Genomic DNA, 12815 nt, shown 5'->3' on the forward strand with positions numbered 1-12815 from the left:
TTACGAACACTCCGGTCGAAGGGGAGTTCGAGAAAATCGAAGCGGAATTGGTTACTCGTATACCTGCGTCACGGGAGGTGCGAATACGCCAGATATTCGCGCAAGCCGAAATGAGGGATCGCAAAACATCCCAATTACTGAGCTGCTTGCGTGGTTTGGTTGGAGCGGAAACCATACCAGACCCCCTTCTGAGGACTCTTCGGAGCGGACGCCGCCGGTCCAACTCCATCCGGATGGTGGTAAAAACGCAGCATAATCTTCCCCTGGATGTATACATCTACAAAATACCCTGCGAGCCACCTTTAAGGTGTTTGGCAGGGGGTGATCAATCACCAGCATGCAACTGGACAGCACGCAAGAAGTCCCGGCTGATGAAGTGTTCGAAGACATTCCTGCGCCACCATTCGCAACCGTGAGTACCTGTTCCACTGACATTAATACCCAAGCAACAATCAATATCCCAAAAGAATCCAGACAACATTGTCGGCGTTAACATATGATATCAGTGCAATATCCATGTTAATCCTATTAACATTGTATGGATATCTGTCAAATATCCTAAGTACCCGCCAAACAACATTGCAGCGATGTCCAACGGTGAACATGAATGTCCATTTTACAGCATCTCTTAGATATCTTCACAACATCTAATGAGGTAATTATGGGTGTGCTTACTATGATTTTTGGTAATCCTCAAACGTACAAGCGAAAAATTTATTCCCTTCGATTCAATACAGAATATATGCTACCCATGGATGCTGTTTGGAATAAAAATTTGTTAATGTGACGGTCATTAAAACTTGGATATCTATGAAACGTTATTTTTACAACTTGTCGTGAATATTACAAATAAGATCCATGTAGCGTATAAAATATCCATCGTGTAATAACAACGTGTTTTTGATATATCAACCTTATTTAAATATCCGATGGATATCGTCTGCTGCTTGGGTAAGCGTCTCGAAGTAGGTACTCTCTCAGCTAGCCAATCCCTTACTACTAAATTTGAAAAGATATGGCAAGATCGCTCAAGGTTTAGGAGTCGAAGTTGACCTCCCAAAGTAAATTTATTCCGGCATAGATCTCCTTAACAGCTTGAGATCGGGTTGGTGTGATGGCTATAGTGTTGGCTTCCCACCTCGTGGGCTCGGGTTCAAATGCCGGCCCTGGCAGAGAAGTTTTAGAGATTGCCTGATCCCTCCCGGTGTGGAGGATATTTCAAGTGCAACACTCCGCCCGTCGGATGTGACGTTAAGCCGTGGTCACCTTTGCGAGAGAAGGCTAATATCGACGCCGGGTTTCTCTGCAACCTCCCTTCCATACCCTACGCACATGGCGCAATTAGCCTCAGCATTCGGTCGCCTCAAAATACAATACAACAAATCCTTCAGAGTACCCAAAGCCAAACAGCGACCACACCTGCTGGTACCACAGACGTTACGGCGCGGGGGCAAAGAAGTCCATTGCTCCGTGTGAATTTTCCCCAAACAACCTAGGTAGCAAACCGTAGCGGCGTCGTTTGACTGCCACAACGAGTCGCCGCGACGCTTGTGTGTGAAAGATCGGAACTCGCAGCGCTTTGTGTAAAAGGCAGTGGCTCCGATCTCTCTATTTTCCTTCGATAACTAGTGCGAAAAAATCGACCTAAAGCAAATTACAATCGATCCGCAGCTAATGACGGTATTATTGCCACTGACGTTACCAATCTTAATTAATTAAAAAGTTGGTATTAATGCGAACATTAAAGTTGGACTTCGACGAGATTTTTTTATGCGCTCTATCGTCGCTGACGAGGCAGAGCCAGAATTGGTATATTCCTTCGCATGTCTGACGACGCGACGCCGTACGGCGATCCCTAAAGCCACCATGCAGCGGACCGAACCGGGTAGTTAAAAGAAAGGACAAAACTAGAAATGAATTGATTCCACTTTTTTCCATTCCAATTTCGATTCTTTTAAATTGATTCCGATTCCATTGATTCTTATTCATACTATCAGGTGGGATATTGATTTGTTAGTAACATTGCTGTCATTAAAATTTAAGAATCGAATGGAATGAAATAAAAAAGAAAATTAAATGGCCCAAAAAGTATATTTATTAAAAATAACGAATAAGTATTACCGTAATTATCTGGTATCTGGAACTGGTATCACAGTTATATATCCTCAGCTTTATTAAAATAATTAACACTGTAAATGTTTCAGACATAAATTGTTAACTTAATAATGTACAGTGCACAATTGAAGAGCACGATCGAAAATTCGATTCCGATTCCGTGCCCAAGAACAGGTGGAATCAAGAATGGACATTTGGAATTGACTTATCCCTAATATGTGTAAAGGATCTGTGTGAGAATAAAAAAAGAGATTGCCTCAGGAGAGCATTGCGAATCGTTCAAGCGATTGACGAAGAAACCCCGCAGCTTTTTTACAATCAAACATCAGTTGAAATCGTAAAAATAATATGCTGGGAAAACAGCACCTTTTTTCCAAAAAGGAAAGAACATTGTGTCCATAATAATGTGTCCGACAAAACTGGGATGCTTAGTGAAATAACTTGAAGAGAGTCATAATCAAACTTTTTTTTAATTGGGTCACATTTCGAGGCAGGATGGCCTGATGAAGACAGTCGTTGAAGGACAAGTGGAAGGGAAAAAGGGCAAGGGACGGCCCCGAATGAGTTACATAGGACAGTTTATAAAGGATGTAAAAGAGAAGAAATACGTCGCTATAAAAAGATTAGCGGATAGAAGAGAGAAATGGAGAGCTTCGTCAAACCAATCTCAGGATTGTTGACTTCTAATGATGATTATAAAATTGATGCACTAAAGCTATTTACGACACCTCAAGGGTAGGGACGGTAGGGACAAGGGTTGAGGAATCCCTCGCTGTCACTGGAACGACGCCGGCTACCACCAGCGAAATCGGACTTACTGTTCCTTGATGAATGGGAGGTCGTCCTATGAAGAGGATGATCTACAGATTTTTCTCTGGATTGGGAAAACTTAATATTTAAACCTCCTCCCCAAAACATCGTTTTAATTCGTGGATATCTCCGTCTTCCGGGTTTTCGCTGCGTTGCCTGTCGTCAGAGGTTGACGACAAATTCTTCGGGATGCCACTGGGCATCTTCAGGTCAAAATGCGAAAACCCGAAAGATGGAGAGAGATTCACGAATTCAGAACGCCACTGAAAACTACGAGACAATACATCGTTTTACTTTTTTAATGAGATTCTGTTTTTATGAATGCATTACCAACCGTTATTACCGTTGGCTGAATCTTCCATTCGTCTTTGATGTTGGAAGAAGGTATGATTGTTCATTGATACCTTTAATTAATAAGCCAAGCGGAAATTAGATTTATTTTTATTGTGTCGGAGGAGTAATGAATTCCAGCTTGATATGGTTTTTATGTTTCCCAACATTTTTATTCATCCGAAACATCTTTCGGGAAAAACGATAACGATACCTATTTAAGAAGACAAACTTAACGAACGCTGCGCGTGACTCAGCGACAAGGGGAATTCATTGTTCTTGGCGTGTTGTTTGACGCTGACTTCGGTGATTATATCCTTGATTCTTACCCTCCGGTAGCGAAGTTTGAACTTCCTGTTTCTTTACCACCCTTTCCTTTCAGTAGTATCCCCAACCGTTTCATTAAAATCATAATGAGCTCAGTGAAGACGAAAGACAAAAACTTTCCTGCTCATATGAGCAATCGAGTCACCGACGGAAGTTTCCATATTCAAGAAGATATTTTATTCATAGAGGAAAGTAATAGAGTATCCTTGAGGCTCATACGAGGCTTATTTTGGGGTCTAACTAAGCTAGTAGGAACTTCCTTGTGTGCTACTCTGACCGGGCAGATTATTTCAGCTTTAGCATAATCCAGTTGTGGCTTAAAGAATAAACGATTGCGTCGTGTAAAAAAATGTATCCTTCAACGAAAGCTGCTAATAATTTTCCATTCTATTTTCATGGATTATAATCATTCGTTATATGCTGATTAGATAACCTATCGTTGAAATTTTTGATTAAAATTCAGTGTTTGAAGGGTAAAGGCCAAAAAAATTACCTGACATCAATCGTGATAGATGGATAGCAGAATTCTTTTGAAAGCAGGTATGGATTTTCTTGGCAAAAATTTAGTGCTATATTGTTGAAATTGATTGGTATGAATGAACATATATCCAAATACATTCCTGAAACCAGTATCTCCGGACGTTATTGCAACGCTTCGGCATCATATTTGATTTACTAAGATTTCCGAAAATTATATGCATAAATTTCGGTTTAATTATTAATAATAAGCGTGCAAATTGTAGATAGAGTAAGATAATTGAGAAGTTACGGGCAAAATAAAGGAATTGTTGAGATTATATTTAATGTTGGAAGATTGGTGATTTGGTCCCACGTGCATTCTGTGATGATACTCTCGCCGCAAAGCAGAATTTCAAACAGAAGGTGCGGAAAGGTCGCAGAACTAGAATTAGGGCTTCAAAAAGAAATCACCTGGTAATTTATAAAGCTACAGTATTCGCAAACCGTTTGTCGTTAAAGGATCAATGTTGCAGAAAAATTAACTAAATCCTGCTTCGGATTGCTGCAGTAACAATACTTGAGCTACAGTGGGGTAACCAGGAATTTTGTTCAGGGTGGGGGAACCAGGGTGGAACATTTTTGAAAAACAGGGTACTAAGTAGAGGGTTTTAAACAAATTTTAACACTTTTCGCAATCGAAAAAACTTCTTTTGTCAAAGAAATCTTTTGCAAATTCATGAATTTTCAATAATTATTTTTCTTTTACGAAGGAAAGTAATTGTGTTTTCATATTTCAGGGTGGGGGGTCCGGACCCTCAGGACCTCCTTCTACGCTACGCCACTGGTCCCTGTTCATTCTATGATGATACACTCACCGTAAAGCAGACTTTCAAGAAGAAGGTGCGGCATCGTCGCATAACTAGAATTAGGGCTTCAGAAAGAAATCGCGTGGTTATTTCTAAGACTTATGCATTCGCAAACAGTTTATCGTTTAAGCATCAATGTAAAAGAAAGATAATATACATCCTGCTTCGGATAGCTGCAGTAACAATACTTGAACTATAAGAGGGTGCGACGTATCTTACAAGTGACTTGCTGAATCAGAAGTGAATGGCGAAAGATCCAGTGAAGATGAGTGAATGGTGTATGGGTAACCTATAAAAATAGGAAGTTTTTTAAAGTATTGTGGTTGACGATCAGAGAGTTAGCATTTAGAAATCAACTTTATTGGACGTAGGATCATTTTTCTTTAAATTTAAAGGTTATCATGTTTCGAGACTGCTGTTTTGTTTTTAAGGCATACTATTATCGAAATTATCACTGATTGAATCAGAGAGGCCGTGAGTGATTAGCCGATGCACTCAACTATTGATAATTTCAGCCAAAGGTAGAGCCTTGGCGAGTGTGAAGTCCAGGAAACTTCGTGATATCATTGAAGCGCTTCTTGTAGCGCATTCTGCATTATAACAGTGCGATAACTATCGATAAATAGTTGATGGAGAATCATGATGCTCTCTTTGCATATTGTGCGACATGGAGCTAATTTTGTTATCCGATGAGAGATTAGTGCCTTGTAAAATATGATCGCTAAAATCTGGTATAGAAGGTGAAAAAGTTAATTTGTTGCTCAAGATACTTAATGAAACCATGATGGTCTAACGAGAGGAAGTAAACCTAAAAATCTTAATCAGCTGATCTAAGTTCCAATTTATGACAGTACAAACCTGAGGAATGTCAGCTTCAACTCGCGAAGAACTTCTCTCAGTATGCAGCATTGCTGCTTACGCCGTCTTTGGGTACATTATTGAAGTGAAAATCAATGTTTAATTTGGCTACCGTTTAATACTTCATATTTAAATAAAAATTTTAATTCATCTGTGAAAAACATTACATCTTTCCGAACTAATATTAAGCTAAAATTTATTTGAGATAATTAAGTTTGAAAACAGCGAAACGATGAAGCAACAAAATTATATCTACGACAAAAATTTATCGTTTTTCTCATAAGCCTCCATCTATTAATCTTTTTCATGTTGTCAGTTGCAGTGAAATCGTTTGTTTTTTTGATTTATGAAGCATTTATGAAAAAAGCGGTACATTGTTTTAATTTATGTAGTTCTTATTACATGGCATGTTTTTAGAATAGGTTTTACTAGTCAACAATTCAGATTTGCAATCTTGTAAAACCTGTACGACAACCTCATGGAGGCAAAACATCCATTAATTTTCGTACTTTTTTGAATGTTTGCTTTCCCCTCCTAGAGTATCTATTCTATCTTCCGTTTTGGATTAGATCCAACCAATTTTTTCTACATTTTGATTCAAAAATTAGCTCCTAGTGTTTATTAGTTCCTTTATATGGCTGTTCAAAAATAGGAGATTTATAAAACTTGCTTAAAATTACAATTGTTTAAGTTTAATGGTTCACCAAGTTTTTGTGTACACTGTGGATGATCCTCCTGTTATTGTAAATTGGAGTTCCACATCTACATTTACATAATACCCTGCGAGCCACCTCTTGGGTGTTTGGAAGGGGTGATCAATCATCAGAATGGAATTTGCAATAGGATTCCCACAAGCACACCATACGGTCCGAAAAATGCTACGCACACGGCCGCACTCATTTAAACGCAAAACATGCCAACTACTCATTAAGGTTATTTTCCAATAAAGCTAGAACACACAAAAAATGCTGTTAGAAATAATAATAAAATTCAGAAACATCCACTAAGTTTTATATAAGTTAGTAGGCCACAATATAAGTCATCTAATCTATTTGTGAGTTCTAACGCCACCGTTATAATCTCTTATTGATCGTGGAAAAAAGACAATCTGAATCTAAGTTCTTTACAATGAAAGGAGAATCATCCACAGTTTACACAAAAACCAAGTAGCGGTGATAAGAGCAGGACTCAGGACTGTACCAATTACTAAATTGTACTTACCCTATACCGGAAAGGTAGAACTACGTACACTGAAAATGCATCAGATCTTGTAAATTTTAATTGGTCTTAATTTGATTTTATCTGCTTGGGAATGGCCATTATGTGGCAGCGTCACTTTTCTTGCTTCTTTCCGGCTGAGTATGCTTATACGCTGATCATCTTTGAGGAGACAAAATTTTGAAACTAGACACTTTTATTGAATAAAGACCATTTAGTTCATTAAATTCTTTTGTTTCAGACAGTATTTATTGTATTTCAGTGCCTATGAGGTTCAATTGTTGCTACCACCAATTTCCACCATCGCAGATTCTATTCTCAGTGTATTTCTGATGATTTGCATCGCGTCATCATGACTATTAAATGATAATTCGTTATCTCTCTCTCTCTCTGTGGATAAAATAATATCGTCTCTTGATAAGCTATAATATACTTCAATCCAACTTTCAGGTGTTTAAACGAGAAATTCATACATAAGTTGGTAGTTTATATAGCTGATTTAAACGAAGTTCAATAGCAAATCCACATCAGTTGTTATCCCTTCGCTGTATAATATGATCAGAACAGATTTTTTTCTATTGATCGATACTCAAATTAGTGCTACCAATACAATTTTTTGTGTGTTGAATTCCCATCCCGTGGGCTCGGGCTCAAATCCCAGCGGTGGCAGAGAATTTTCAGATACAGATTGCCCGACCTCTGCTTGAATGTTATGTGGAGGACATTTTAAGCGAAATACTCCGACCGTCGGATGGGCCGTTAAGCCGTGGTCCCTTTGGCGCCTTTCGCAAAATTGCAGGCTAATACCTACACCGGGTTTCTCTCCACCCTTCCATACCTACCTTAGCCTCATGGCGCAAATGACCTCAGCTGTCGGTCGCCTTTTCTATATACCATACTATACCTAATTGGCACGGTTAGTTCTACATGTTCAGCCTTCTTCGCCGCTGTACAAGCCGGCTTCCCTCTACCCTCATGCAGTACTTCCCTCGTTGAATGTGAGCCCTTATTCTCCGCACCTCGGCGTCTAACCCATTTCCGCCCACACTTCATGATCCTCTCCCTTAAGCCCTTCATCGCCCCACGCATGCTCTTATTCACTCCATCGCCAGGGCTCTTAAACAGGCCCCTGATGAATTATGTCAGTTGTCAGATCCTTGATGATGGCGAACAGAGAATATGTGGTAGTATCTTCGTGAAATGTTCTGGGGATCGCCACCGGGTCAGGAACTGCATAACTGTCGACGTTTCGATGTCCGACTCGGCCATCGTCCTCAGGGGTGTGAGTGAAAATTATCTTCCGTCTAGTATTTTTCATTTCCGGAGGACGATGGCGAAGTCGGACATCGAAACGTCGGCAGTCATGCAGTTCCTGACCCGGTGGCGATCCCGAGAACATTTTACGATGTCTATTCGCCGGGAAAGCACGAAATCTTTCTTCAAGGGGTAGTATGCTAATATCTACCAGCGAATTGGCAATAATAGCAGCGGCTAAGTTGTGGGTATGTAGGAGAATTGAGAAGGTGAATTGGACAGAGAAGAAGAATAACGGCGAAGTGAGGAGGAAGTGCTGGACATGGTGGGTGAGGAGAGGCAGTTTCTTTATTAGCCACGGAGGGGACGGGAGGTTTGGATGGAGCGAGTACTGAGCGGGGCGGATATGTTGAAAACTGTGTTAGAGGGAAGATTTTTGGGTAGAATTTACGGGGGTGGGTCTTATTGTGAATGGAGGACGGAACTCCAAGTCGGGAAAGCGTTTTATTGCGGATCCACTGTGTCGTTACTCACCGTTTCCGCATGGAGCGATATCCATATAGGAGGAGGAGAGAAAGGAAGAAATAAGACCTGTACTGCCATTTATTTGGATATTTTTTAAGCTTATCAATCCAACCCAATAACCTTTGAAATCGTAGGTAAACATACAGAGAGAATCAATAATTCAAATATCTCCGCTGCTATGCCATAGAAAACTTAAAATCTTATCGGGGAAATCAAACAGGCTTGTCGTTAGACAAATAACACAAGCATTAAGTACCAGCAAAGGCTGCAGAATGGTTGCATTATTATCAATGACTCGAAAAGTACCTATAGCTTAAATTCAAGGACTAATGGAGTAAGAATAGGAGGACGGTATTTGATACCATTGTTATTGTTTTCATTATACAATGAGGAAGATAATCAAGGATAAGTGTGCGATGTACCTATGATTTGATAAAGGATGATTTGCGGAGGGGCCCTACTCGATGGGATCTGCGACTAAAATTTGTAGTGACATAGCCTCTTTGAATTATTTTGGCTAGATGTGAGTTTTTCCATCATGATCTTCGTTAGAAAGTAATTTCCATGATAGTTTAGGGGAAGGCGCGTAGTTGAAAAGCATGCACATTCGTTTTAAATTCAGTGTCACTAAAAAGTAATTTAAATGTTTGATCCGCAACGAGTTTGTATCTTTTGCCGAAAATAAAATTATTTTGGAACCCATCTCGACTGTGCCTATATAAAAATATCTCCAGAAATCTGTTAAATTATATGACTCTTAGTCATATTCATTCACGGTTCGGGTGAAAGGTGGAACTATGGCATCATATCACAGCGTATAAACATGAAACTGCTTCTTATCACGCTGTAAAACCCGGAAATCGCTGTAGAAGGCAGCATCGTTCGACAATGGTAATCAACAAGATCCCTAAAAGACCTTTACTGACCTTTATTTTTTATAGGTACTTTGATAGGTTATGGCCGTTTTACACGGGTCACGTCATTGCGCAGTTTGGAACTGAAAACATTTTTGAAATTGCGAGAATGCGAGCTTGGAATTTGGGCAGGGGCTGTTTTGCATCCCCTCATTCTCAATGTGTTTCTAGCAATTCACCTCTTTACACGACGTAATTTTGATCGCGCTTTCGTACATACGTCAGCTATTGCGCAATGACGTGCCCAGTGTAATACGACCTTTATAGATGTCGTGTGAATGCACATTTTATGGCTACATCTATATAATACCCTGCGAGCCACCGCTAGGGTGCTTGGCAGTGGGTGACCAATCACCAACAGGCAGCATGCAAGAGGACCACTACGTACACACCGCATGGTCATGGAAATATTACGCATATGAGCGAAATATACATGCATATTCATACAAAGACAAAACTTGCCTATCGCTAGTAATTCCTATGGCAAATCCATGCGAGGTTAGAGCTATGGAAAAATAAATACTTGCAGTGAGTCGTCCTGTCGAGTGACGCCATTGATTTTATTAATTGAGACACCGTTGCTGTACTTAATGGCAAAGAACGTCGCGTGTGAACGGGAATTATATCGGAATATTATTGTAACCCATGACTGAAATCCCCTCGTACAGCTACAAAGCGTGAGACAGATGAGATAGATGACGGATTTGCTCTCGTCTTGAGGCGAATTTTTTTAGTGCCGCTCTAAGCGGATGAGAAGGATGTTATGAGAGTGAAAGGATTGCTGCAAAGAGTCGTGCGCACGAGCACAGCTGTTCCCCTTGCCTGTCTTTTTCTTGCGCATTCACATTTGTATCCCGACGGCTCTGCTAAAAGAGTAATTACCTCCATAAAAATGAACGCTTGTAAAAATTTCCTCTTGCTCTTCCTCCGTAAGTGATAAGTAGCTCATATAATGTCATGCGTTATCTTTGACAGAGTACCCGTTTGGAACTCCTGCTATCTCATTGCGATTAAGTGTTGATGTCATGACATTTTTGCTTCTGGAATTTCCGTAGACCACAATAACTTGTCAGCGGCCTGAATGAGATTTAAAATTAAGAATTTTCTCTAACATGGTGTATAAAATCAACAGATTTAGGCGTTACTTGGTGGAACGATGAGATATTCATGGTGAAATAAAAACACAGTAGTATTCCACAACCTTATATTTTTGCAGTCTACTAGTTTCAACTTTTACACCGTCATTATCAAGACTAACTGAGAAAAGTATACAACATCCAGCCTTATTTATCCAACAATAGTGTGAGGGAAGGAGAAGGGGGGGGGAACTAAATGAGGAGGAGCATTGAGCATTGTTGGTTGGGCATTGTTGGTTGGATAGGAGGTTCAAAACAAAAAGTATAAAAGCTTGGGGAGGTGGGGTGGGGGCAGGCAGATAAAAGTCAGGTGGTAACGAGGTTAATGAGAAGGGGAGGAGGAAGGATTGTCAAGGAAGAAGTCAGATTTTAAAACAGTAGATAAAAAGTTAGAACATTTGAATACAGTCATATCATTAAAAATTTCGATGTTACGTGCAAGAGTGCATTTGGTGATTTCTAAAATTTCTAAAATATCCAGTTTTACACTTTTGTCATGTACATGTAAAATTTTAATATTAAAATCACTGTTGTGGCCGGATTCGGACAGGTGTTTAGAAAAATGGGAAATGGAGTCTTTCAAACGAGCACTTCTTTTGTGTTCATCGACACGAGTTTTAAACTTGCGGCCCGTTTGACCAACGTACACACCGTTGCACTCGTCGCATGTCAGGGCATAGACACCACTTTTGTCTTCAGGATTCACTTTGTCCTTGGAGTTAAAAATCACTTTACCAAGGGAGGTCGGGGAGTAAAAACACACTCTGTATTTGTCTTTGGGTATGAGGTCGTGAACACTGTAACATGGTGTATATTTCCTTATTGAGACGCCCTTCAATCAAACTCACAATTTTTCGTATTTTTTAAATCAGGGCTGTTTCAAGCACGTATGAGCACCTGTAGTAATGTGGAGTATGGGTAGCCAATCCAGTTACCCAATCCAGATGAACTATATGATTCATGATCTTTGTTCATTTTTTTAAGATATGGCTATAATTCAGACGTAGGAATATATAGCTTCTTTCATTGTTAATTTTTAAGTATCATCCGAATTTTGAACCAATAGCATATAACCTCGTCGTCAAGATTGAAAATTGTTCACTTTCGAAATTTGAAAATAGTTCTCTAGTCTTAATTCAAAGCAGTGAAGAAATAAAGTGTGGTGGTGGGATGTTTTGCGAAGAAAATTCAACGTGAAACTTACCATCGGCCAATTTTGTTATTGCATTTATTTATTATTGAATGAAAGTGGATGGCAAACTTCAAGGCATAGGCAGGCGTAGCGTTATTTGAGTTGAAAATTATCCCTCTTACTTGAGCAGAGAAATCCCCGATACGGAAGAATATACTATATCAACTGATTTTATCGATTTTGCTGTGCATTAAGGTTATTTAGACGGATAATTTGGTAATGAATAAGGATAATTGCATCTTTCAAATCTCTATCTACCATATATATCCCATATGGTCTAGTGGCTAGGATATCTGGCTTTCACCCAGAAGGCCCGGGTTCGATTCCCGGTATGGGAACATTTTGCTATGATTTTTAGTGTGTTTGCCAATTTTTAGTTGCTTTAATTATTGAAAATGGTACCGAAGATTTAGTGCTGCGACTTGTGTGGCCACAAGGTGTGTCCAGAACATTCCAACATTGTATGCCGTCTTTGCCTAGACCGTCAGTAAAATAAGATAATACATAACACTTTTTAAATATTTTTTCTTCTCTAACAAACATCAATAATTCAAGTTTCATTTTCATGCAAATTGCGCAATGTTTTTATTTTTAATAGTTATTAGGTATAAATATGGAATTTATTGTTAACATATAATACTATATGTATCTAGCAATAAATTTTGTTCATTGTAAATATGGTTTTTATGATTCATATCTTGGAAAAAAAATTAGTTTTACACAACCAAAGTTAGGTAAATTTTTAAAGCTGAAAATGTCTTAAAATCATGCTATTATTCAATGTTTTTTTAACATGTCAAATGGAAAAAAT

At 39.2% G+C, this 12815-nt stretch overlaps 1 non-coding gene across 1 annotated transcript; it reads left to right on the top strand.

Annotated features, from left to right (window-relative positions):
- The first annotated feature begins 12270 nt into the window (after positions 1-12270).
- Trnae-uuc lies at positions 12271-12342 on the top strand. The gene has a single exon. It is a non-coding gene; the product is annotated as a tRNA-Glu (tRNA).
- Positions 12343-12815: the final 473 nt, after the last annotated feature.

Source organism: Ischnura elegans, chromosome 5 (genome assembly GCF_921293095.1).
Source record: "Ischnura elegans chromosome 5, ioIscEleg1.1, whole genome shotgun sequence".
Classification (NCBI taxonomy): Eukaryota; Metazoa; Arthropoda; class Insecta; order Odonata; family Coenagrionidae; genus Ischnura; species Ischnura elegans.